Source organism: Hemicordylus capensis, chromosome 6 (genome assembly GCF_027244095.1).
Source record: "Hemicordylus capensis ecotype Gifberg chromosome 6, rHemCap1.1.pri, whole genome shotgun sequence".
Classification (NCBI taxonomy): domain Eukaryota; kingdom Metazoa; phylum Chordata; class Lepidosauria; order Squamata; family Cordylidae; genus Hemicordylus; species Hemicordylus capensis.
Genome location: NC_069662.1, coordinates 130914483 through 130941250, shown reverse-complemented (window position 1 = coordinate 130941250; position 26768 = coordinate 130914483). Strand labels below are relative to the sequence as shown.

General features: G+C 45.5%; 1 protein-coding gene across 3 annotated transcripts in view; it reads left to right on the top strand.

Annotated features, from left to right (window-relative positions):
* The first annotated feature begins 1045 nt into the window (after positions 1 to 1045).
* PPP1R9A (protein phosphatase 1 regulatory subunit 9A) overlaps positions 1046 to 26768 on the top strand; it is a 266633-nt gene continuing 240910 nt past the window's right edge. Inside the window, exon 1 of one of the 3 annotated variants that reach the window (XM_053266026.1) lies at positions 1046 to 1076. The gene's annotated coding sequence lies outside the window, so the exon portion shown is untranslated. Of the gene's footprint in view, positions 1077 to 12085; positions 12145 to 26768 lie in introns of those variants that run through there. The other 2 variants (XM_053266021.1, XM_053266022.1) reach the window with 2 other exon arrangements.

The window sequence follows — 26768 nt, the reverse complement described above, 5'->3', positions numbered from 1 at the left end:
CCAGATTCAATTTCAGTTTATTAGCCCACATCCAACCCATCATGGCCTCCAGCCCCCGATTCAGGACATCCACTGCCTCCCTAGGATCAGGTGACAAGGAGAGATAGAGCTGAGTGTCATCCGCATATTGCTGACAACTCAGTCCAAGTCCCCGGATGATTTCTCCCAGCGGTTTCATGTAGATGTTAAACAGCATGGGGGACAAGACGGAACCCTGCGGGACCCCACAGGCCAATGGCCATAGAGCCGAGCAGTAGTCCCCCAGCACCACCTTCTGGACCTTCCCCCCAAGAAAAGACCTGAACCATTGCAATGCAGTACCTCCAATTCCCATACTTGAGAGGCGGCTCGGAAGGATACCATGGTCGATGGTATCGAATGCCGCTGAGAGGTCCAGCAGAACCAACAGGGACACACTCCCCCTGTCTAGTTCTAGTTATCATTGCAACATCTGACCCTGTCTTATCTACAACTGGAAAGGCAGGTGACTTGTTGTTGTTATTATTAATTCAATTTCTATATTGCCCTTCCAAAAATGACTCAGGGCGGTTTACACAGACAAATAACAAACAAATAAGATGGATCCCTGTCCTCAAAAGGCTCACAATCTAAAAAGAAACATAAGATGGACACCAGCAACTGTCACTGGATGTACTGTGCTGGGGGTGGATAGGGTCACTAACTCTCCCCCTGCTAAATAAAGAAAATCACCACATTAAAAGGTGCCTCTTTGCCCAGTTAGCAGGGGTTAGTTGACAGAAAGTAAGCTTGCATATTCTTCTTTCCAGCTTCCAGTAAGGCACACCTATTGCAGCAATCTACCATCATTGTAGCAATCCACCAGTAACTCCATGAAGATCTCCATTCAGTTTGCAAGAGAAGGAAAACATTGATTTGGCTGCAAGGTTTCCTTAAAGAATTCTGATTCTGATGTAAGTGTTGATGTCATAATAACTGGTAAAATCTCCTAATAATAAACAGTTCAGAGAGCTACATTTTTTCACATTCCTCCACAATAAGTAATGACATCTACTCACGCAAGAAAAAAAACCTTCCTTGACCTTGGATATTCACAGGTAAGTATTAACGAGAAATTACTCTTTCATCATTGCACCTTTCTTATTTTGGTTGCTACTACCTTCCTTTCCATCATTTCTGATGCACAGTATTTTATTTTGTTAGCATTATTTTAGCACATTCATAATGGGACAGGAAAACTGGTAATGTTTAAATAAGGTTAAACTATGGATACCAAAACAACTATGACTTGATATGTTCAATTGATGGGAATAAAATAGATACTGCATTCTGGCATGCAAGGAATATGGTTCTATATAAATACATCAGACTAGATAGATAGATAGATAGATAGATACTTCATTGATGGCCAAAACATATTTTGATGGATATATAAAAAAAGAAAAGATTTTGATCAATGAACAGTTGCTGATGGTGGAAATAAACTCGTTTGCAACAGCTGTATACAATCCAAAGCCCTGAAGACACAAAATCTATATAATGAAGTCATGCTAGGGAGGCAGAGCCATACCAAGAAGCATACGAATCTGATGCAAATGATTTTAGATATGACAGACTGTTTGAGATGTTACCTGGACAGAGTGCTTCCATCAATTTGGCTATAGTATGGTCTCTACAATTATCTTGAGAGTAGAGCTCTGTATTTCTGCACTGCGTTAAGCCAACTCATTTCCTGACTAACCAGTTAATTCAACCTTAATTTCATCTTTCAGTCATTATCACAATACAGGGAATTCATGGTGAACTGGTTTTTTTGTCATGAAATTATCACTGGAAACATCCAGTGGACGGCTACATGCTTTTGGTATTGTTAATTTTGAACCAATTTCTCTACTGTCGTAACTTATGGTGATTTCAGCCCAGTCCCACAATCACCAAAGATGATTTCTGGTTTCTATAAATTTCATGGAATAGAATTGCATGTTTATGGCAACAAATACATAGCCAAATGAGTCATGGAAGAGCTGATATTGCTAAACCATTATAGCCAAGTTTTCTTCTGTGCAGTTTTGTGAACTTCATGCCTTATCTCTGACAGCAGAATCAGTACAAGATGACTCCATCAGAACGATGCCAGAGGCTGTTATATCACCAAGAATGATAATATTCATGCAATCTCTTCTCTCTCTTGGAGACAACTGCCACATATTTTTCCTGCTCTAAAATAACTGGCTAGCAAGGTAGCTTTCAGATACATGAATAAATAATAATGATAATTTTTAGAATCAGAGACAGAAACTTCAATACAACCATCAATCAAAAGATGATGGGAAATAGAAAAGATTATTCATCACAGTCCAAATGTCAGTCTCCAAAAAATCTGAACAATATTCTTGCCTTCTTCCTTTCTCAGCTCCTAGAGAATGGCTTCTGCCTAAAGCAAAGATTTCTGCTTCAAAGGTAAATTGCCTTGTTGGAGGGGGTAATTGTGAGCAGGAAAACAGGGCAAAAGGAACGACTGGACTTTACCTCCCCACCCCTGCCCTGGTCCCAGCTCCGCCCTCCCCGCCAGGACGTTACCACATAGGAAGCTGCCATATACTTAGTCAGAGCACTGGTCTATCTAGCTCAGTATTGTCTACACAGACTGGCAGCAGCTTCTCCAAGGTTGCAGGCAGGAATCTCTCTCAGCCCTATCTTGGAGAAGCCGGAGAGGGAACTTGAAACCTTCTGCTCTTCCCAGAGTGGCTCCATCCCCTGAGGGGAATATCTTACAGTGCTCACATGTGGTCTCCCATTCAAATGCAACCAGGGCAGACCCTGCTTAGCTGGGGGACAAGTCGTGCTTGCTACCACAAGAATGGCTCTCCTCTCCACACATGTTTGTGTGCACATGTGGTTGGGCCCTAAGAAACCAGGAAGTATTATTGTCACTAGATCTTTGTCTCTATGCCCACGTTTGGACATAACATCAAACCTTGGGCAGATGAAGTTAAACTGTGAAGCCAGGAATCTTGCCACAGATAACTGATCAACTGCGGTGTGTCAGCCTCCAACTTCTGGACAGAGGAACCCTCTCTCTCTTTAGTCCACCAAGGGTGCAGTCCAGCTCACTACATTCGTGCCTTTTCAGCATCGAACACCTGCTTTCAGCAGGGCAAAGACATGTTAACCCTTTCCTCACACCACTTGCACCACTGACATTGCAATAACTCTCAAAGTTATGCACAAGCACAATTATTGACACCTCAGGATGGCAAGGGATACTTCCAGATCGTAAGGGGGTCTTGAGGGAGGGTCGCTGAAAAGCAACTGAGAAATTGTGGTGAGGGGGCAGTGAGTTGTTGGCCAGGTGGGTGGGAGAAGGGACAGTCCACTGGGAAAAGTGATGAGGATCCTAGGGTGGATCTCATGCAAATTAGTTGCAGCTGGCATTTCTGGGAACTGTTACCTGCCTGGAAAGGCAGCAACAGGCAAAGCCATGTGATTGCAACCCTTGGTCAGGAGGAGTGACCTGCGTTTTATGCCTCTAAACTCATCAAGAAAGTAGAATTTCTGCATGTAATTTGTGATCGCTGCATTTAAAAGGGCTGTTGTGGGTACTCCCCTCAGTAGTGATTGCATTGCTAAGCCATACCCCGCCATTGGATGGGAGCCTACAACCAGCAAGTGGACTCTCCCTTGGGTGAATATGCTTGCTGTGTTGGGCTTAAACATCCATAAAAAATGGCTTGTTACTTCTGGCTGTGAGGATACTTCCCCTTGTGGGGGTCCTTTTTTAATCTCCCTGGAGAAAGACAAACTGTCTTCCCCAGTTGGGGAGGAAGGAACTTGGGGGGCTCCCCCTTCCTCTTCCCCCCATCCCCTGGGTTAAAAATATAGACTACACGAGCGTTCCCTCCAGGGGCGTAGCAAGGTTGGACTGGGCCCAGAGATGAGATTTTTAAATGCCCCCCTCTTACTTAAGCTCAGCTCATTAAGTAAAGAAATCTTAAATGAGGCTGAATAGTGGTAACAAAATGCATAGTGATATATAACCTATGTAAGTCATTTAATGGTACTAGAGAAAGACATGCTCTTCTGGTAGCTCTAGGTCTTAACACTCACATCAGTTTTGGAGGATGAATACAACTGAAGGAAGTCCAGGAGGGTGTGCAGCTGGGGGAGTCAGTCATGTGACTTGCCTCTGGGGGGCCCTGTCTCCCCTTGCCCTATTATAGTTACGCCCCTGGTTCCCTCTTCTTTTCCCCTTACTTGCGCAGAATGAGTTTTGCTCCGGATGTCAGTATCAGGGCAGTGTGTGCACACATTCTTTCATAACTGAGCCCCAGTGAGCGGGATCCAAAATTAACCAAGCGGACATTTTAAAAGCTATTGCACATGAACACATCTTGATAGAAACACTTGGTTATACCACCCCTGCCTGCTAGGGATTAACCCCCCCCCCCAACTCAAGCACCTATTCTATATTGGATTTACAATGGGGGGAAAGGATATTTGGGGAAGGGAAGGGGATGAAGGGATTCCAGCATGCACCACTCCAAATTGTAATGGATGGTTGTCCTTTGCAAGAACGCAATCCACGGCGCCAATCTTGGATAGCTCATTTAGAATGCTTTGAAACAGATTCCCACTCGCAATTTGCGGCAGCCAAAGTGGTCAATTTTTACCTATCCACCAGTGTTCCCTTGCGGGTGCGGGCATATGAGCACACCCACTATCTTTTTAATCTGTGCACAGTGACTTTTATATGTTTCAGAGGTTAAATCAGGACGGCTGCACCCTGAATGCATGAGCACGCACACATCCTTGATACTGTCACCCAGAAAACCACTCATTCTGCACACAGGTGCAAGCCATTGGAGAGAACACTGCTGTTCACATCCCCTATACAAATACAGATAAGGTTCAGCCATACAAGGCTCCCCATATAGTGCTGCCCAACCAGACAACACACGCAACACCTTTACAGAAATGGCTTCCTGGGCAGGTGTGCTAGATCGGATGCTAGGTTGACAGGGTTCCTTGCACGTGTGCCTCTTTGCCTTCTTTATCTGGGACCTGTCACAATGTTTTCAATAGCAATTCTAGGTGGAGGTCCTGCATGCCAGGCAACGCACCAAGGGGTGCATTGTAGATTGCTCACCCAATCCAAGCCTCAGTCCCTTTTGGCACTAAGTGCACCACAAATAAGGGTGTGCAGGAACCATTCTATGCTGAACCAGCTCACCTCAAACTGGGCTGGTTCGGCGGCTCAATCTCAAACTGAACCAAACCAAGCCCGGTTTGGACAGACTGATTCAGCATCAAGTGGGCTGCCTGTGGGGGGCGGGATAAGTAGTTTTAAGGTCTTACTGGCCCAGCACAGCTGCTGGTACCACCGCTCACAAACCCCGGTGAAGTCCAGGCACATGGCGATGTGCCCTCTTTAGCAAGCTGCCCAATGCGGTGGCATGGTTCTGGCCACTGTGCATACGCAAATGGAATCTGCATGTGCATGGAGGACACACATGGAGAGCATTCATGGGGGCAGCTTCAGAATGTCCAGACAGACCCTTGCAAGTGAAATTGAGCCAATTCTGTTCTGCGAGGACACCACCATGCACTGTGCCGTGCCATGCCAATGCGGAAGCAGCTGGCCATCATGCTGTACAAGTTGGCGTCAAACACATACTATCTGACACTCAGCAGCCTGTTCGTGGTGGGCACCTCCGTGATTTTCCATGAAGTTGTTTTCCTGCTGAATGAGCTGTTCCCGGAGAACGTGATTTGGGTGGGCAACCACAGGAGATGATGGCAGAGTTCCAGCAGAAGGGTTGCCTGAAGGGTTGTTACATCTGGTGTATAGATGGCAGATATGTTGAAATTTTGGTGCCCTCACCGCCATGACAAGTACTACAACTGCAAGCACTACTACAGCATGACTCTGCAAACTCTGGTGAACTCCATAGGGCATTTTATACAGGGGGTGTCCAGAAGAAGCCATGACACAGTGGTCTGCCACGACACAATGGCAGAGTTCCAGCAGAAGGGTTTTCCCGACCTTCTGGGGTGTATAGATGGCACACATGTTGAAATTTTGGCACCCTTGCTGCCATGACATGTACTACAACTGCAAGCACTACTACAGCATGACCCTGCAAGCTCTGGTAAACTCCACAGGGCATTTTATACAGGGGGTATCTGGAAGAAGCCATGGCACAGTGGTCTTCTGGATGTCTCCTCCTGCAGAAAAAATGAGGGCTGGGACCATTTCTACACCCACCCACACAATCATTGTCAGTGGTCTTGAGCCAAACCTGTGATATTTAGAGACCATGGATACAGCCTTCAGAAGTGGCTCATCACCCCCTACCATGTACCTTGGAATGCCATGGAAAGGAACTTCTGCCACAGGAGTGTGAGAATGGTTTTGAAGCAGGCTTTGGGGAGGCTGAAGTCCCATTGGCATGCCCTCTACGCCTTGTTGGATACAGAGGAGGAACTGGTTCCACAGGTCATAGTGGCCTGCTGCATCCTTCAAATCGTCTGTGAGTTGAGGGGAGACAATGTGCTGCCAGCCCATCAGGCAAAAGAGTGGAAGCAGCCAGATGCAGCAGCAAGACAGGGGAGCAGTGCCTGCCCCTGTTCTGGCAGAGAGGAGTCAGACCAGCACCAGAGAAGCACAGGCTGGATGAGGGATAACAAATTGAAGCTGAATCCAAGCAAGATGGAGGTGCTCATTGCGGGGGATTGGAATCTGAGGGATGAGTTAGATCTTCCTGTCCTGTATGAGTTTTCACTCCCCCAGAAGGAACAGGTATGTAGCTTGGGAGTGCTCTTGGATCCAGTCCTCACTCTGGTATCTCAGGTGGAGGCTATGGCCAAGAGTGCATTCCATCAGCTTCAGCTGATTTGACAGCTGCATCCATTCCTTGAAGAGAATGATCTCAAAACAGTGGTGCATCAGCTGGTAACCTCCAGGCTTGACTATTGCAATATGCTCTATGTGGGGCTGCCTTTGTACGTAGTTCAGAAACTTCAGTTAGTTAAAAATGCAGCAGCCAGACTGGTCCTTGGGGTAACCCGGAGAGACCATATTATGCCTGTCTTAAAACAGTTGTACAGGCTGCCAATATGTTTCCAGGCAAAGTACGAAGTGCTGGTTATTACCTTTAAAGCCCTGAACAGCTTGGGTCTTTGCTACCTTAGAGACTACCTTCTTCTGTATGATCCCCCATCGCACGTTGAGGTAATCTGGAGATGTCCGTCTCCAGTTACCATCGGTACGTCGGGTGGCAACTCAGAACTGGGCCTTCTCTGTAGCTGCTCCTGGCCTATGGAATGCACTCCTGGCACATATCTGCAGTTTAGGCTCGCTGTTGGCCTTTAAGAGAGCCCTGAAAACCTATTTGTTTGGCCTGGCCTTCGGAGGCTTTAAAATTGTTTTTGGGTATTTTAATTGGTTTTAAATGGTTTTGAATTGTTTTAAAATTGTTTTTATATTGTTTTAAGTAGTGTGTTTTAGATGGTGTTTGTAATGTCTTTTAAAACTTGTTGTGCACCACCCACCCAGAGCCTTTGGATGGGGCAGTCTATAAATGTAATAAATACATACATACATACATACATACATATTCATGAACAGCCTCGTTGATTGTAACAGTGGTTCTGAAAGCTAGATTACTAGAATCCTAAGTCCCACATTAGTTACTTTAATGTATTAGAGCCATAGCCTTGGGAAGGATGAGAACAAGTCTGCAAAATTGTTATTTCTGATATGGTCTATTGTATCACTCCTCCAAAGGCCCTGTTTCGGGACATAACCTGGTTGCGACACCACTCCTCTCCCCTTACTCTCTTATATCCCCACTTTGAAGCATTAAGAAAGTATTTGATAGCCAAAGGGCCAGGAAAGGAAACAATAGTTGCTTGACAGCTGGTGCTCATAAATCAAAAACTTTGCCCTTCTCTCTCCCTTTCCATTCTCAATTCTCCCTTGCTAAATGGATAGGTTACAAGGATTTGTCTTTGCTTACCAGGACCCAACATTCATTATAATTTTTGAAGCCTATTTCCTCAAGAAAACCTACAGTTGTCCCATTCCCCTGGTTGGATTCCTTGCGTATCCTCACACATCTGCTGGCAGAGCCCTCCCTGATTCTGACAGCCCAAGGGTGCACTGGCACATCAGAGTGATCCCTTGGACTATGGTTTGATAGCACATCAACACCTTGGTGCAATGGCATATTGGGGAAGTCTCTTGAACCCAAAGGTTCTACAGTGCGTAACAGAAGCAGCACAGAGTACAGGTGGAACATTTAAGAAGAACATAGGAACATAAGAACAGCCCTGCTGGATCAGGCCCAAGGTCCATCTAGTCCAGCATCCTGTTTCACACAGTGGCTCACCAGATGCCACTGGAAGCCTACAGGCGGGAGTATAGGGCATGCCCTCTCTCCTGCTGTTATTCCCTTGCAACTGGTACTCAGAGGCATCCTGCCTTTGAGGCTGGAGGTGACCGATAGCCCTCCAACTAGTAGCCGTTGATAGACATCTCCTCCATGAAGTTATCCAAACTCCTCTTAAAGCCATCCAGCTTGTTGGCTGTCACCACATGTTGTGGCATAGATTTCCACAAGTTGATTATGTGTTGTGTGAAAAAGTACCTCCGTTTGCTGGTCCTAAATTTCCTGGCAATCAATTTCATGGGATGACCCCTGGTTCTAGTGTTTATGTGAGAGGGAGAAGAATTTATCTCTATCCACTTTCTCCACACTATGCATGATTTTATAGACCTCTATCATGTCTCCCCGCAGTTGTCCTTTTTCTAAACTAAATAGCCCCAGGTGTTGTAGCCTTGCCTTATAAGAAAGATGCTGTAGGCCCCTGAATTTTGTGGACATAAACCTCCCTCATGAAAATAAAGCAGTGCAGAAGCCCTCATTCTTCTGATGGAAGAAGATCTGTGTAGTGAGAAATGTGTTTAATTATTTGTGTTACTGGGGCTTGCTGTGTTTGTGCACAAAATACTGCAGTGATAAATTGTTGGAGACCTCCCCTGCTGTCCCCATTTTCTTTTTTTGCTGAGGAACACGTGAGGTGCAAAACATGCAGGAGAAAGCAGACATTATCTAATGTGGTTCTGTCCCTTTGAATGTATGAACTCTAGGAACATGGCATCCCTGTTGCCAAGCAGTGGCAGTTGTAGTTAGGAAACGGCAGAGGGCAGAGCATCAGTTCCAAGAGGCGGCCAGTGAGAAACGTGGCCACCCTAGAACTGATGCATTTCTGGGCTGCTATGAGCTGACTCCCTCTGCTTGCAGGAGGAGCTTGTGCACAAAACCCAGGTTATAGTAGCAGAATTTGGAAGACACAATGGTGCCTTCGAAATTCAGGTTCTAGCAGTGGGCTGAGGGTTCAAATTCAGGTTTTGAAGCTAAAACAGAGCCACAGTTTGGTGATGAAATCATGGCTTCACGCATTTGGAAAATCACTAACTCAGATCTCTGGCACATTTACCTCTGGTTTGGAGTTGTGTCCGAATGTGGCCTAAATTTTGCAAAATGAAGTCTTTAGACAACAAAATTTAAAGTGACTGGGATTTGGTGATCACAAAAGAGAACACCAACTGTTCTCTCTGAAATAGCGAATGTCATTTGCTGACCTCATAACCTTGACAGATTCACTGAATAATTACAGAGCATAACAAAATGCATTCAAATGTACTCCTCTTCCTAAAACATTTAGATTATTTTGTCCTTCATTTTCATAATTATTTTGTATTGTTTGCATGCCAATAGTGTAGGACACACTTTAAAAAACCTAAACTATTATTCCTAGAGTTACCACTTTATAGGCTAGACATTACACATGTGAGATAACATCAGTATAATGAGAAGCAGGCCCTATCCTGTCCCATAGGTCTTTAATCTCTGTCATATGTTCAGCTGTTCCCTTCCTAACTTCTACCCTTGACTACTGTGTGGTGTGAAGTCTACAGCAGTTGCTTGTCATTGAGAGAAGGAAGGTCACTTCCAGACATGCTCTTGGTAGCACCACCTGCTTTTTCACATTGAGTCTCAGGCAGATTTACATCATTGCTTCCCTACAGCAGTAGATATAGCATGTGTTCAGAACATAGGAGAGTCACTCTTCCCTTTTTACCCCCCCCCCCCCCCGTTTCTGTTGTGATCTGATGTATCTAGGAAAGTGCCTCTCAGAAAAAGACCAAGCAGTTGTGCTAACAATTCACATGTGTCAATCATTGAACATCTGTGCTGCTGTTCTAAAAATAAGTCAGATTTTCTCCATTAATAAATGTAACGATTCAAGCACAAGGGAAGTACAGGTTGACAACGGATGGATGCACGGAGCAAGGGGTTGGATTAGAACAGTGTTCTTCGTTATAAGGCCCAGGGGCTAGTTGCGGCGCCTATCAGCCCTAAGTGTGGCTCCTTGACTAATTGTTTGGGCTTGTGTGAAGCTTCACTCAAAGCTGAATACTCTGCACTGTCCCCTGGCAGCATGCAGAGAGGGCCATTCTCACCATGCAGTACTGCACTTTGCCCAGCAAAGGTGGGGGGGCTCCTTTAAGGGAAATGAAGCCCTCTCGGGCCTCTGCACCATCTTGCAAGGCGTGCACGTAGTACTGGGAAGTGTAGCCCTTCCCAGTGCTTTCCTCCTAGAGCTCTTAAGCAAGGATTCTGTCTCTCTTAAAGGGCCCCTTCAGCACTGAGAAAAGTACAGTACTGCACAGAAATCAACACAGTGGGAAATCGCTCTCCCATTGAAGGTCTATGCCACCGTGGCCCCCACGTGAAAAACAGTGAAGATCACGGGATTAGAAAATGTCCAAGGTCCCTTCCAGCTCTACAATTCTATTATTCTATGACAACGTTGTATGAAACCATCACCACCACCACTTCCCCCATAAAGAGTGACTGAATAGAACAATCCATCCAGAGATGTCCTCTGTAATAGTGGCTTAAGACAGGCCTTGACAAATTTTCTTTGGATCTAGGAGCCAGCCCAAAAATGTAGGAGCCAGACAATGGATACCTGACAAAATTACTGGACTTAGTGACAGACATTGTGGAAGAGGAGGGTAAATGGGCTTCTCTTTATCCCCTGTACAAGTAATATACTTAGAACAGAAACGGCTGCCTAAAACAATCAAATAACTCTACCTCTGAATAGAATATTCAGTTAAATTTTTGGATGCCACAGTTAAATTTCTAGGCACCATGGCTCCCTGGCACCTGGGATTTGTCAAGCCCTGTCTTAAACCTTAGAGTGGGAGGAAGATAATATCTGGGCTGGCAGCAGGGAGCAATTTCTAGGTGTTGATTTTATTTAAACAAAATCTATCCCGCTTGATTGTTCTTGAATACAATGCTCATGGTAGCTTACATGATCAAACAAAATAGCAATAGCAAACTAAAAAGCAATCTTTAAAAAACCCAAGCAGCATAAAACCTAGCAAAAGCACAAACAAGAGTGAGCCAGGAAAAAACCACAGTAAAACACAAGAAGCAGATAAACCAAAATAATTTACCTTCAGAGTTTCTGGAATGCAAGGTGTTTGCTCTTATTTTTTAGATCACTTTGTAGATCTGAACTTGAATATCTTCTTTTAAAAGAGCAAACAAGTTGTTCTGGTAAGAATGAATCTGCCTATCACTATCCTACAACTGTACCAAATTAGGTTCAAATCAGTTAAGACGGCCCACAAATTAGCTCTCTTGCGCCTCAAACGTTCACGCATCCGTCATCTTGAATCGGGGTAGATGACATCATCACAAACTACACTGTTGAGGCATCCCTATGTGTCTCTACAGCTGTAACAAATTTGATTCAAATCAGTTAGGCTGTTCACAAGTTGAGGCGGTTCATTTGCGCCTCAAACGTTTATGTGTCCCCATCTTGAATTGGGATGGATGACATCATCACAAACTATGCCATTGAGGTGTCTCTATGTATCCCTACAACCGTACCTGATTTGGTTCATATTGGTCCAGGCATTGCGAAGTTGATGGCGGGGACACACACATATATGGAATGCTGGGTGATCTCATAAGCCTACTGGAAAGTAGGCTAAAAAGAATGTTGTTTCAGAAGGTTCCAGGGCAGTTTGCAGGGCAGTTGGCTGGAGTGAGAAGGTACAAGGAGCAGGATGGCACAGTGGTGAGTCTGAGTGAACAAACATATATACTATTCTGGTGGAGCAAATGTGCTAGTTCTATATATTGGAAGCAAGTAAGGCTTGGCCTGAAAAGATCAGTTAATTCACTGAGGGAGCTCTGCCTCTAACTTATCTAATGTCAAAGGGTCAATCTGCAATGGATGTAAAGTGAAATAATTTCTGTGGCCGTATCTGCTAGTTTAGATCATTGGCGTTTGGCCGAATGTAGACACCGGATAAATGTTATAACAACGTTGTATGTAAAATCCTAATACATGCAAGGATTTAGTCTCTGGTCTTTTCACAAGTTAGGAGAGCAACCAAGTCATCTCACTCTTGTACATCTGTAAGCGTGACAAAAGGCAAATATAAGTAACAATATCCAGTGCTTAGCATGTCAGATGAGATATACAGGGGTTCAATTCTGCCTAGAAGTCACACCCTCTTGAAGGTCTGCCTCCTAATCCAAGATGTAACAGCAGCAGCGGTGATATAGTGCACGGTGCTTTACAAACTATAAGATTCTGCCCATACCAACCTGCTGGGGCCCTTTAGTCATAATCTGCTCACAGCCCTGCCATTGACTGAGAGTCAGTTGTTTGGGGGGGGGGGCGGCGGCTAGAGACAGGGTTTGAGAGCTACAGATTGAGGGCTAAAGATTCTACTGCTCTGAAGGCAATCATAATTATGTTTCTTAATTATTACATATCTTATTTTAGTATTATAAGTCTTAGCTAACAACATCTAAAACTGTCACAGTTTAAAACCTGAAGATTCTTAACCCCAGACCTCAACTGCCCCGCTACATGTCAATCACTCAAAGTTCCACTCTGAGTTTCAACACAGGGCCTTCTCAGTTGTGGCCTTTGGGCTATGAAATGCCCTCCCAGAACAGTTTCACCAGGTTACCTCCCTCAGGGTTTTTTTTTGTTTTTTTTAAAGATCTTTTTACTGCAGCTTGAATTTTTAATTTTTAAAAAATCCAGTTTTAATTGGGGTTTTTTGTTGATTAATTAATTTTATACTGTGCGGTGTTTTATCTATTTTACTGTTTTGTTTTTAGTTTTATACTGTTTTTAATTGTTTTATCTGCTTAATCGTTCTGCTATTGTTGTAAGCTGCCCTGAAGCACCGGAGAGGCAGGATATTAAAATAAAATAAAAAGATAAAATAAGAGGATAGGTCCCTGCCCCTAGGGGCTAACAGTCAACTTTAATACAGGGAGGACAACAGAGAAATTAGGCGGAAATGGAGGCAGGGGTAAGTAGGGAGGAAAATACATCCAGTTCAATTATATGAATGTACCATATTTACCTGGATCCAAGACTAGGGTTGTTGTTTTTTTACAAGTTCTTTGATGTTAGAAACTGGGAGGTTGTCTTAAACTCAGAGTCCTTTTTGGGTAAAGCCAGGAGTGAACTGGATTTAATCTGAATTTTTTTAAGGGAGTTGTCTTAAGAACATAGGAGCATAGGAAGCTGCCATGTACTGAGTCAGACCATTGGTCTATCTAGCTCAGTATTGTCTTCACAGACTGGCAGTGGCTTCTCCAAGGTTGCAGGCAGGAATCTCTCTCAGCCCAATCTTGGAGAAGCCAGGGAGGGAACTTGAAACCTTCTGCTCTTCCCAGAGCAGCTCCATCCCCTGAGGGGAATATCTTACAGTGCTCAGACTTCTAGTCTCCCATTCATATGCAAACAGGGCAAACCCTGCTTAGCTAAGGGGACAAGTCATGCTTGTAACCACAAGACCAGCTCTCCTCTCCATAGATGAGATGCAGTCATCTAAATGCAGTCATCTTCTATTTGAGTAAATAAGGTATATGTTGATTACAGTAGGACAATTTTCCCAACTAGTGTGCCATGGAATTCTAGTGTGCCATGGGACAAAGCCTGGTGTGCCATGGCTAACTTGCTCTGAGTTACCTCCAAAAGTGGGAAGTCTAAACTCCCTACTTTGAAGCTGATTTGCCCTATAATGCACTGGGAATCTCCTGCTTTTGGAGCTGTCTCACTCACTTAAGCACCAGGATTGATGTGTCTTTCCTGTTGCATTATGGGGCAAATCAACTCGAGGAGGGATGCAAGGGAAGCTATGAATAAGAATAAAAATGCTAAAATAATGAGGGGGAAGGAAGCTAAAATAAATAAAAATTGTGCCACTGTTTTGCTGGAAAACACTGGTAGACCTTTTCTCAAGACCAAAAGCTGGGTAGGAGTAGTGTCCAGCCAGGTTCCAAGCCGCATGCACACGCCTGAGAACCAGCTGTGTGTCAGCAAAAATTGAGGCAAGAGATTTCATAAGGCAAGATTGCCTTTGGATACCTTATGAAAGGCAGTATAAAAATGGAACAACAAACAAACAAACAAACAAACAAATGAAGAAGTGATTGTGTGCTAGCTGAGATTTGGGTAGGATGAGGTGGCCAGCCAACATTGTTTACCCAATACTGTATTGAGAGTGGAGGAAAAGCACATCTCACACCATCCTACCCAGATCACAGCTAGCACATGATCATTTCTCCATCATCTTACCATGATTTTTGCTGACATGTGAGCGGTTCTCAAGAGTGTTCACGGGACTAGGAGCCAGCCTGGACACTCTTTCTACCTTGTGATTTCCTTGCTTCTTGGTTGGCTTATCATACAAATCAGCTTGCTTCAAGCCAACCAAGAAGCAAGAAGATTGCAAGCCAATTGGAAGCCAGTGCCAAAAACAGGAAGCAAGAGGGAAACAACCCGCCAACATGGTGCTCGGAATTAACAGAACGTTCCAACTCGGAATGGGGTCGTTCTGTTCCAAGCTTGAAACAGGCCCTTCATTTGAAACAGGCTGTTCTGTTTCAAGTTGGGATCACTTGAAAAGGCCTGTTTCGAGTAAGAACATTCTGAGCTTGGAACGTTCTGCACATCCCTAATTCACACACACACACACACACACACACACACACACTCTCTCTCTCTCTCTCTCTCTCTCTCTCTCTCTCTCTCTTAATATGTGTGCCTCCAGATGAAAATGATTGGGAAACAATGCAGTAGGGTATGAGGACTAAGAGGCAGTACAAAAGGCTTCATAGAAAAGGCGGGTTTTGAGGAGGGATGTGAAGGAACACAGAGAGTAGGCATCACACAGGTGTTCTGGGAGGTGGTTCTAAGCATAAGGAGGAACATGGAAGAAAGGGCAGTGTTATTTGAGGGAGAAGGAGACCTTTGGATGGTTGAAGCTTAAATCCTATCAAACTCTGGCTCAAACCGAAACCCTCCTGACCTGTTCCATACTGTAAGGTAGGTAAAGTGTGCTGTCAAGTCGATTTCGACTCCTGGCGCCGCTCAGCCCTGTGGTTTTCTTTGGTAGAATACAGGAGGGGTTTACCATTGCCTCCTACCACGCAGTGCGAGTTTATGCCTTTCAGCAGCTTCCTATATCGCTGCTGCCCGATATAGTACCAGCGGGGATTTAAACCGGCAACCTTCTGCTTGTTAGTCAAGCATTTCCCCGCTGCACCACTTAAGGTGACATTCCATACTGTACTACTGTGCAAAATTATAGCCTTCCTTTTTCAAGGAAGTGTAAGGGTGGCTTTTTTTCTTCAACTCTGCAGAAACACAAGAACTTAAAACACACAGAAAGAAGGCACTGCCAGCACTCTGCTCTTTCAGACTAGTGGTCACTCTCAAGCAGCGAGCTAATGAGTTTTATTGAAAACATATAAGCCTTTGTCAGTCTTCCCCAGACTCCTCTGCTTAGGCCTTAATGATGCTTTAAAAGCCATCTACTACAGTGGTGCATCACATTTCTCAGCATATATATAGAGAGAGATGCTTAGCAGCTCCTCTACACAGTTCGCTTCCAACTTTAGGCACTGTTCCAAAGCTGACAAGCTAGTCGCTTCTTAAGAAGCCAAATTGTGAGGCCATATTCTCTATTTTTGTACATAAAGACTATAAAGAGAACAGCATGATCCTGGACACCTTGCACATCCAGACAGCTCTGATTTAGGGACTCAGATATGCTGTTTCCACAAGTTAAACTTCACTGTACAGCTTAGGTGCACCCAGGTTTTGTATATAATTGAGAAGGTCCAGCATGATCAGACTTTGCTTTCTTTCTGGCTTCCTATCCTAAGCATTGACAGTTTTCCAGGGTGGAGGTAGGGGATTTATTCTCATGAATACTTCCCATGTTCCTAGTAGTACATTACTATGCCACACTTGGGTGCAGGAAGTGTCCTTCTGTATTCCATTCTGTATTCTGTATGCATATCCTTCTGTATTCCATTCGGGTGCAATAGAAAACATCTTTACTTGGGTGTTGCTTCCATTGAAATAGAAGAGATGTATCCACTGAAATCGATGAGACATATCTCCCATGTACTTCTTTAAGCAATTTTCACCCCACAGTTAGGAACATAAGACAGTTGCCTTATACCGAGTCAAACCATTGGTTCATTTAGCTCAGTATTATCTACACTGACTGGCAGCAATTCTCCAAGGTTTCAGGCAGGAGTCTTTCCCAGCCTACCTGGAGAAGCCATGGACTAAATCTGGGACTTTCTGCATGTAAAGCAGATTCTCTACCACTGAGCTATGGCCCCATCTTGTAAGGGGAATATCTTACAGCAGACAGTACTCACCTGTAGTCATCACCCATCCAAATGCAAACCAAGGCAAACCCAGCTTAGCAAAGAGAACAACTGCTGGACAGGAAAGTTCTAAACTGCAAAGGTTACCCATGGAACTTGCTTGCTGCTGCAAGATCAGCTCTCCATTCAACTAAAAACCAGCAGAAGGTGGCTAACAATAAAGTCTAATAAAAATCCAAAAACATAAGTAAAAGCGGCAATTGAAAACATTTAGCGTCTCCAATGAATCTAAGGTCTTGTGGAATAAAAATGCCTTTAAATGATCTTTACAAGAGAGGGGCCTGCTGGGAAATAACTGCACAGATGGGGCACCACCACTAAAAAGACTCTGTCTCTGGTCCCTGCCAAATGAACGTCTGATAATGGTGGGCCGGAATGCAGGTCCTCAGGTGCTTATCTTACGTTTGTATGGCTGTAGGCAGTACTGTGAGTAACCTTTGCAGTTTAGAACTTTCCTGTCCAGCAATCAGGATCTGCAAGGCTGGAAAGACAGTCAGAGTTTCAGCACCCTGGATAGCTCTCAGTGAGCAACTTGCTCCAAGGTGATCCAAAGGTAGGGATGTGTGAACAGTTCAGGGGTGGTTCCGGTTCTATGTCGAACCGGTTCAGTTCGATGGTTCCGGGGTAGAACCAAACCACCCCCTGTTTGGTCCAACCCCAGACCAAACCCCAAACCCCCGGCGGTTCGGGGGATTTGCTTAAAATTTTTTAAAATGTATTCTACCTTTAGCCCCTTTAGGAGGCTTCCTCCAGGCCATGGGGGGGGGGCCCCCACGAAGGTTCCCCCTCCCCCTCTGGCCTCTGTATCACCACTGTGGCCTGTCCAGCTGCTCTTTTCGGCCCCTTCAGGCCTCCGTATGTTTGCGTGGTGGCCATGTTGCCTGCTGCCGTGCATGCGCAAATGGCCTCTGCGAGGCCTGGCATGCCTCAGGGCTGAAAAGAGGCCAGATGGGCTGCGGCAGTGATACAGAGGCGGCGGGGGGAGGGGGAACCTCCGTGGACACCCCACCCCCATGTGCGACATGCACTCGTGCAATCACTACTTCTCGTATTTCCGGCCAATGGCAGGGGCATCAGGGAGGAGCGCTGCCACCCCGAAAACATTTCAAAAAAATAGGAGTGCCGGTGGGGGGAAAGCGGAGGGAGGGGTAAATGCAACCCCCCCGCCCTTAAAGAACCATCCCCCGGTGCCAGACCGGGCTACATTCGAACTGGTTCGGAGGCCTCTATAATGGCCTCTGGACCGGTTCATGCACATCCCTAGCCCAAGCCTTTAAGGGCTTTATAGGTGATAACCAACACTTTGTATTTCGTCTGGAAACATATCAGCAGCCAGTGCAGTTCTTTAAAAATTGGTGTTACATGGTCCCTTCGGGTTGTCCCAGAGACCAATCTGGCTGCAGCATTCTGTACCAATTGTAGTTTCCGGACCATGTACACAGGCAGCCCTACATAGAGTGCATTCCAGTAGTAAAGCCTGGAGGTTACCAGTGTATGTACCACTGTTTTAAGTTCATTCACCTCCAGAAATGGACATAGCTGATGTATCAGCTGAAGCTGATAAAAAGCGCTTCTGACAACTACCTCAACCTGAGAAAACAGGGAAAGCTTTGGGTCCAGGAGCACTCCCAAGCTATATACCTGATCTTTCAGGGGGAGTGTAACCCCATACAAAACAGGCAGATCTAAACCATCTCTCGGGTCCCACCCCCATCCCCCGCCAGTACCTCTGTCTTATTTGGATTCAACCTCAGTTTGCTATCCCTCAACCTGCCCTTTAGCACCTCCAGGCAGGCATTAAGGGAAGATATGCCATTTGGAACTCATCTTAGAGTTGCAATTCAAGAGTAAATTTGCCCTCTCAGTGCTGTATAATGATCCTTTTGGCAGCTCTCCATGAATAAAGAATCCATAATTTTTCAAGTAACGATAAACTGCGCATGCTGGGGATGTACCCCAAAATAACATGAATGTCCTTAACAAGCAATGATCACTACTCCTGTTAAAAATCTTATGAATTTCAAACCAAAATGGAACAATAATTGGACAAGACCAAACCATATGTATGAGTGTTTCTTCATGTAAATTACACACCCAGCATCCAGGAGTCTGCAACCAGCCCTTACTAAGCTTTCTTTGAGATGTCCAATAAGTAAAAAATAAAGGTTTCTGCTGTATTAGCCTCATTTTAACATCAAAAGAGGCATGTTTCACTGGCTTCAAGGCTGCCTACCATAATCATAAGGGATTTGGGTTTTGTAGACCTATAACACATACCAGGAAATTTCTGCTTTGCTTGGCTTTGGAATTACCTCTTGTTAAATATTTGTTTATATTTTTGCTGTTTTAAAATGTTTTAAAATTGTTAATTGCTATATTGTTTTTAATTTGTTTTAGCTTTTTATTGTTTTAGTGGCTTGTTTTAATTGTAAACCGCCCTGAGCCATTTTGGAAGGGCGGTATATAAATCAAATAAATAAATAAATAAATAAATATATGCCTCCTTTATTTCAATTTCAGATTAAGAGTCCATTGGGGTAGGAACCTCATTACTTGTAAAGCACTAAAGCATCATCATCATCATAAATTAATTAATTAATTAATTAATAATGATGTTGATGATGACGGAAAATACCTTCAAAGCAGCTTATAACTGATAGTTAAAAAAATAACAATATTGTAAAACTCATTAAAACATAATCAGGTACTTAATCACATTTCTTAAAATTAACACATCAAAGATTAATAGCTGCAAAATAGAAACAAATATAGGAACAAACATCCCAGCTCTACCTGGAGATGCCAGGGAATGAACCCGGGACCTTTTGCATACAAAGCAGATGCTCTACCCCTGAGCTACGGCCCCATCCCCTACGGAAAATAACTTACAGCAGACAGTACAGTAATGTAGTAGGTGTTAAGTGGCTTAACACCAACCAAGGGGATGGAGGAGGGCCAGGGCTCTTGTTTGTTGGCATCATGAGAGGGGAGCAGGAGGTGGCTGGGCAGCCTGGGCCAATGACAGCATCAGCCCATTTCAATGCTAGGAATTGTTGGCCACATATGCACAATGCTGGACAACCACCCTCTGCCACCACTTTGCAGCATTCACCAGTAAGTTCAGCCCCACCCCCTACAGTTGCCACTCAGGGGTGGCCAGTTCCTCCATGGCAGAAATCAATAAAATAAGCTGTTTGCCTACAGAAAGTCTACTTTTTTTCTTTTTGAAAAATAAATGGTTAAAAAAAGAAAGCCTGAAAGAAGCGGTGCCTTTTAACCAGCCACTTGAACACCTCACTACAAAGGGCCTGCTGGGTCTGCCTCTGGAGCATGTTCCACACAGTGTCACTACTGAAAAGCCCTGTTCTTGGTCAAGATGTTCACTAAAGTTCGTAATTGTCTGGTTTGGAATGCATATTTATGCAGCTCTTAATGGCCAAATTCGCATATAATGTGGAACCACAGGTCCAGTGGATCTTTGGTTCCATGCCCCCTCCCCCGACCCGCATTTGGATGTTCAGGAGAACATCTGCAAAGAAGGGGAGCTGGCAGTGTGGGCTCCCTTCTTGCTCATTCAGCCTGCACAGCAAATGAGGGAGGGAGAAAGAGAGGAGCTTCCTCCCTCAACTCCAATCCGGCTGAATGCAGCCTCTAGTGCTGCATTTGGATGGCAGGGAGGGTCTCTCGACCCTCAGTTTGGAGCAGCTAAACCTCACTTCAAAGGGTTCAAATTGGAATCTCATCAGTGGAACCTTGGGTCATACTATGAATGGGAGCAGAGTTCGGATGTAACAGTAAGGAAACCATGGGTCCCTCCAACTCTGATCCTCTGTTATGTACGAACACAGCCATTGTTTGGATATGTTATGAATCGAGTATCATTTCCTTGAGATGCTATTCTCCAGCTTGCAATGCAAATAAGATTCTACGCATCTGCAGTCAAGAGTCAGCATTCAAGGAAACTTTCAGTGATTGCTGTGAAAGGAGGTGAACTGCAAAGCTAGTTGCTTTCTAGGTTCTTTCTTTACTCCCAGTGATACTCTCTTTGAAAGTCTTTCCATTGAAGAGTTCTGCCTTAGTCAAAAGATTGTATGCTCTGGGGTTCAGTTAAAACAGCAGCAACAACAAACCTATTACCAGCTTTGCATCAGTCTCTAGGCACAGGCCTGATCTGTGCAGGAGGCTGATTTGCTCAAGAGTTGTTTCTCAAAGGCTCCTGCATTGTGTCAGTGACTGGACTTGGATTGTCAGGGCACTGTGTTACCTTGTAAGTTTCCAGGTTGAATAGAGGAAGGAGCCTGGCAGCCATTGCAACGGCTTTGAAAGGTTGTCAAGAAAGAAAAAAAGCACACTTGTAAAGGGCAAAGAAGGAAGATGGTGAGAAAGGAAAAACAGAGAACCAAAACATGCTGCAAACCTCCCTTCATCACTGCTCACATCTCTCAAGAGGCATGTGGCTGAGACCTGACAGCTTTGCAGACGTGTGCAGAGCCCAATGAAAAATGATCATAATTAAAAACAGAAGGTGGAGTACTGGGTCAGTGGCACTGCTAAAGCATTAGGAATCAAGATGCGAATGCATTTGCCTACAGCTTCAGTGATATACAGAAAAACCCTTACAGGAAGTGTGGCAGAAGGGCTATGAACACACTGAGGCACTGTTCATCATTGTAAGGCCTGGGGGACCAGTGGCAGCCCCCATCAATCCTAAAAGTGGACCCCTAACTAGTTGTTTATTGGACCTATATGAAGCTTTGGCCAAAGTCAAATACTCTGCATAGTCCCCCTGGCAGCATGCAGAGGTAACCATTCTCACCATGCTGCCCAGCACCAGGGGAGGTGAGGGGCTCTTTTAAGGGAAATGCACCATTTTGAAAGGCATGCACAGAGTGCTGGGAAGTGTAGTCTTTCCCAGTGCCTTCCTCCTAGAGCTCTTAAGAGAGGGCTCAGTTTTTCTTAAAGGGCCCTCCCAGCCCTGAGAAAAGCACAGTACTGTGCAGAGGTCAGCACAGTGGGAAACGGTTCTCACAGTGAAGGGGTTTTTTTTTCAGAGCGGCCCCCACTTGAAAAATAGTGACGATCACTGCACTAAGGTGTCATACACTGTCAGATCATTGGTAATTCCATCCATCTTGCTCAATATTGTCCTACACTGACTGGCAGCAGTTCTTTGATGTTCCAGACAGAGGACTTTCTCAGCTCTGCCTGGAGATTCTCTTAGCTACTTTAGCTTGACTTAATATTCTTAATATCCTAACCCTGCTAACTGGGCAAAGAGGCACCTTTTTAATGTGGTGATTCTCTTTATTTAGCAGGAGGAGAGTAATTGGCCCTATCCACCCCCAGCACAGTACTTCTAGTGACTGTTGCTGGTGTATATCTTATGTTTCTTTTTAGATTGTGAGCCCTTTGGGGACAGAGAACCATCTTATTTGTTTGTTATTTCTCTGTGTAAACCACTCTGGAGACTTTTGTTGAAAGGCGGTATATAAATATTTGTTGTTGTTACTGTAGCTTAACTTTTTGAGGAGGCCATTTGAAATGGGTATGCACCATCTTAACCAAGATCATCAGTGTACACATAGAAGATTCTGGTTGGGCATTAGGGAGTTACAGATTAAAACTCATGACATGAGGTCAAATGTTATCATCTTCCTACCCAGAAAGCTCTTTCCTTGGCACATATGGAAGTCCCAAGTACCTGTACTGAGATGGTATTGTGCAACCCACAGTACTGCATGTAGCAATCAAGCATGTGTCTCTTTTCAACACATGTGCAGTACATACATGCTGGGGGAAACAAAAGCCAGTTGTGATATACCAGCAAGCATACGTACATACTGCAGAAGCATACAGTGCGTGTGCAATCCACACTCTGTTTTTTTGGATCTTCCTAAGCAGAAACACTTTCCTGGTAGAAAAACTGTACTGTGTGAAGTGGCCATTACTCATAGCTAGTGCTATCATTATAATGTAGAATAGCAGCAGGGAGAAAGAAGACCAGCACTCCTCCGTACCGTGCCTGCTTATTAGAGACACTGATGAACAAGCTTTGTAAAGTCAAATTAACACTCCCGTTCATACTTGACAGACCACTGGGTAATATTATAAAGCTTTCTTTTGCTATCATTTATACTTGCCTTATTCTGCTGTTCCCTCCATTATTCTCTGCCATGGTAGGGCTCTCTCTCTCTTTGGGGGACAATAATAGTCGAGTGGCAGCGCACAGGCTTTGCATGTATAAGGTGGCCCCAGATCAGTCTCTGGAATGTCCTGTTAAAGGGTTATGGGTCACAAGGCTGGAAAAGACCTTGGCCAGAGAGCATCTGCCAGTCAGAACAGTCAGCACTGAGCCAGGTGGACCAAAGTGGAGTGAGGCCATAGCTCAGTGGTAGAGCATCTGCTTTGCATGCAGAAGGTCTCCGGTTCAATCCCTGGCATCTCCAAGTAGGGCTGGGAAAGACTCCTGCCTGAAACCCTGGAGAGCTGCTGCCAGTCAAAGTAGCTGAGCTGGACAGACCAAAGGTCCAACTCAGTATAAGGCAGCTTCCTAGGGAATGGTCTGGCTCACTATTAATTATTAGCCTACTTTCCAGGAGACTTATGAGATCACCTGATAGTGAGTGCGTGTGTATCCATCCCCCATCAACTTTGCAACGCCTGGACCCATATGAGGGGAAGGAAGAAAGTCCGCTTGGGCAGGGCACTGGCTGTGCATTTGCCTCTGCCTCACCCCCTCCAGCTGTGTGTTACCATCATTGCTGCTGCTGTTGTTATAAAGAGCAGGTTGTGCCAGGGCCTGGGGAAGGAAGAGAGTCAGCTTGAGTGGGGCGTTGATTGTGTGCTTGCCTTTGCCTCACCTCTTCCAGGTGTGTCTTACCATCATTGCTGCTGCTATAAAGAGTAGGCTTTATAGGGGCATGAGCCTCTTGCTACTCAGCCTTGGGTAAGTAGCCTGGGGCAGAAGACCTCCCTTTTTCCATCAAGGAGAACAAAGCCGAGAGAGTGCAAAATTCCACCCAGCTCATCAAGGAGAGCTGTATGATGGAACAAACCCTGGGCCTGGTTTTTATTAAAACAGAGGAGCTGTAGTTAGTTGGGTTGGGGAGATGTATCTAGGAGAGCAGAAGAGTGGGGATGGTCCTGGGGCAGCGATATCACAGGTAGTGGATAGAAGGAGGTATGGTAGTGGGGCAGGCCATTACAGGGGGAAATGGTCCTGGCAACTGAGGCATATCCCTTTTCCCAGTTCTTCTCCCAACCCCGCAGCCCCAGGGAGCTCTGAAAACACTTCCTCGAGGATAAGGATGTTGCTGTTGAAGCCAGGTCGGTAAATGCTAAAATATCCCTCATCCATGATTTGATTGAGGATGAGCATGCTGACCTGGTATGTGTGATGGAGACCTGGTTGGATGAGCTGGGTGGGGTTGGACTCTCTCAGGTCTGTCCTCCAGGTTTCCTGAACCTGCAGCACCCCTACCTGGAGAGTCATGGAGGGGGCACTGTGACAATCTATCGTGAAACTTTTCCCTTTTCCTGGTGCCCGGTAAGACAATCTCAGAATTTCGAGTGTTTGTCCTCTGAGACGGGCTGGGGATTCTGCTGGTGTACCGACCACCCCACTGCACTTCAGTTTCACTACCTGAGCTGATGGGAATGGTCCCAGAGGTGGCTTTGGGTTCCCCCAAGCTTATTGTCTTGGTGGATTTCAATGTCCATGCTGAGGCGCACCTAGTAGGAGTGGCTCAGGATTTCATGGCCTCCATGGGCCTATCTTGGTTGGTATCTGGCCCTACCCACATGGCAGGACAAAATCTGGATCTGGCTTTTGTCAAACGGAGAATAAATGATCTGGAGGTGGGGGCCGTTTGTCATCACCGTTTGGTTGGGTTTACTTTGGCTGCTCTGTCTACCCTCTGTAGGGGTGGTGGAACAGTTAGAATGGTCCACCCTGAAGGCTTATGGATTCTCTTGGTTTCCAGACAGCCCTTGGAGAGTTTCCAGTATCCAGAGCTGGTGACTCTGTCAAGACCCTGAGCTGGTGACTCTGTCAAGGCCCTGGTGAATTTCTGTAAAGGGGAGATAGTCTGGGCTGTTGACACGGTCGCTCCTAAACGTCCTCCCCGGCTTGGCAGAGCCCTTTCTGCTCCTTGGTTTTCCTCAGAGCTTAAGGCAATGGCTGGAACAATGCTGGAGGAAGAGTTGTGACAAATCCAATCGAACATGGGCTAGAGCCCATTTTAGAGACTACTCCGTGGCAGTGGGGGTGTGAAGAAACATTTTTCTCTGCCTCCATTGCATCTGCTCAGTGCAGACTAGTGGAGCTGTTTAGTGTAGCAAAGAAATTGCTCCACACATCTCCCCAGGTAACGGGGGAGGAATCATCTACAGCCCATGGCGATCAGTTTGCATGTCACTTTGCAGATAAAGCCACTTGCATCCATGCTGATTTGGACTCCAGAGTTTTTGCAGATGTGCCTCAGGTACCACCTGCTCCTATTGTGTTGGATTCTTTTCAGTTAGTACAACCTGAGGATGTGGACACGATCCTCGGCAGTGTGCAGGTGACATCGTGTGCTCTTGACCCTTGCCCTTCATGGCTAATAAAAGCTGCTAGGGAGGATACAGGAAGATGGTTGGAGATGATTAATGCTTCATTAAGGGAGGGTAGGATGCCATCATGCCTCAAGGCGGGGATGGTAAAACTGTTATTTAAAAAAGCCCTCCCTTGATTTCTCCAATTTGGACAACTATAGACCTGTCTCTAACCTTTCCTTTTGGGGCAAGGTGTGGTGGCATCCCACCTGCAGAGGGTCTTGGATGATACAGATTACGTAGGCCCTTTTAAATCTGGATTCCACCCTGGATATGGGACTGAGACTGCCTTGGTCGCTATAATGGATAATCTACGTGTATCCCTGTTGGTCCTGCTAGACCTCTCAGCGGCATTCAATACCATCAACCATGGTATCCTTCTGGACTGCCTTTCAAGAATAGGAATGGGAGGTACTGTTTTGGAGTGGCTTCAGTCCTTTTTTGTGGGGAGGGTCCAGAAGGTGGTGCTGGGAGACTACTGCTCAGCTCAATGGCCATTGACCTCTGTGGTCCCACAGGGTTCGATTTTGTCCCCCACACTGTTTAACATCTACATGAAACCGCTGGGATAAATTATCCGAGGACTTGGACTGAGTTGTCAGCAATATGCAGATGACACTCAGCTCTATCTCTCCTTATCACCTGATGCTAGGGGAGCAGTGTGTGTCTTGAATTGGGGGTTGGAGGCCATAATGGGCTGGATGTGGGTTGATAAATTGAGACTGAATCCGGACAAGATGGTGGTCAATCGGGTAGAGGAGATTTTATTAGTCCTGGATGGGGTTGCACTCTCCTTGAGAAAGCAAGTAAGCAGCTTAAGGGTATTACTAGACCCGGCTCTGCTTTTGGAAGTTCAGGTGGAGGCAGTGGCCAGGGGTCCCTTTGCACGACTTCGGCTAGTGCGCCAGCTACCTCCCTTTCTCAAGAAGGCAGATCTGGCCTTAGTCACTGACCCATGCCTTAGTCACGTCATGGCTAGATTACTGTAACACGTGCTATGTGGGGCTGCCCTTGAAGAATATTCGGAAACTGCAGCTAGTGCAAAATACGGCAGCTAGGATTTTATCTGGAGCTGCCCACTGTGGTCACATCACACCCATTATGAAAGAGCTTCACTGGCTGCCAATTTGTTTCCAGGTCCAATTCAAGGTGCTGGTTTTGACCTTTAAAGCCCTTAACGGTTTGGGCCCTGGATACCTGAGGGACCGCCTGCTCCCAAAAGTTGCTGCCCACTTGACAAGTTCATCGGGGGGGGGGGGTTCTGCTCTGGGTGCTAACAATGAGGGAGGTTTGGCTGTCATGTACGCGGGACAAGGCCTTTTCAGTTGTTGCCCCCAGACTCTGGAATGTTCTCCTGGTGGTCATCTGCTCCTCAGTCTCCATCACAGT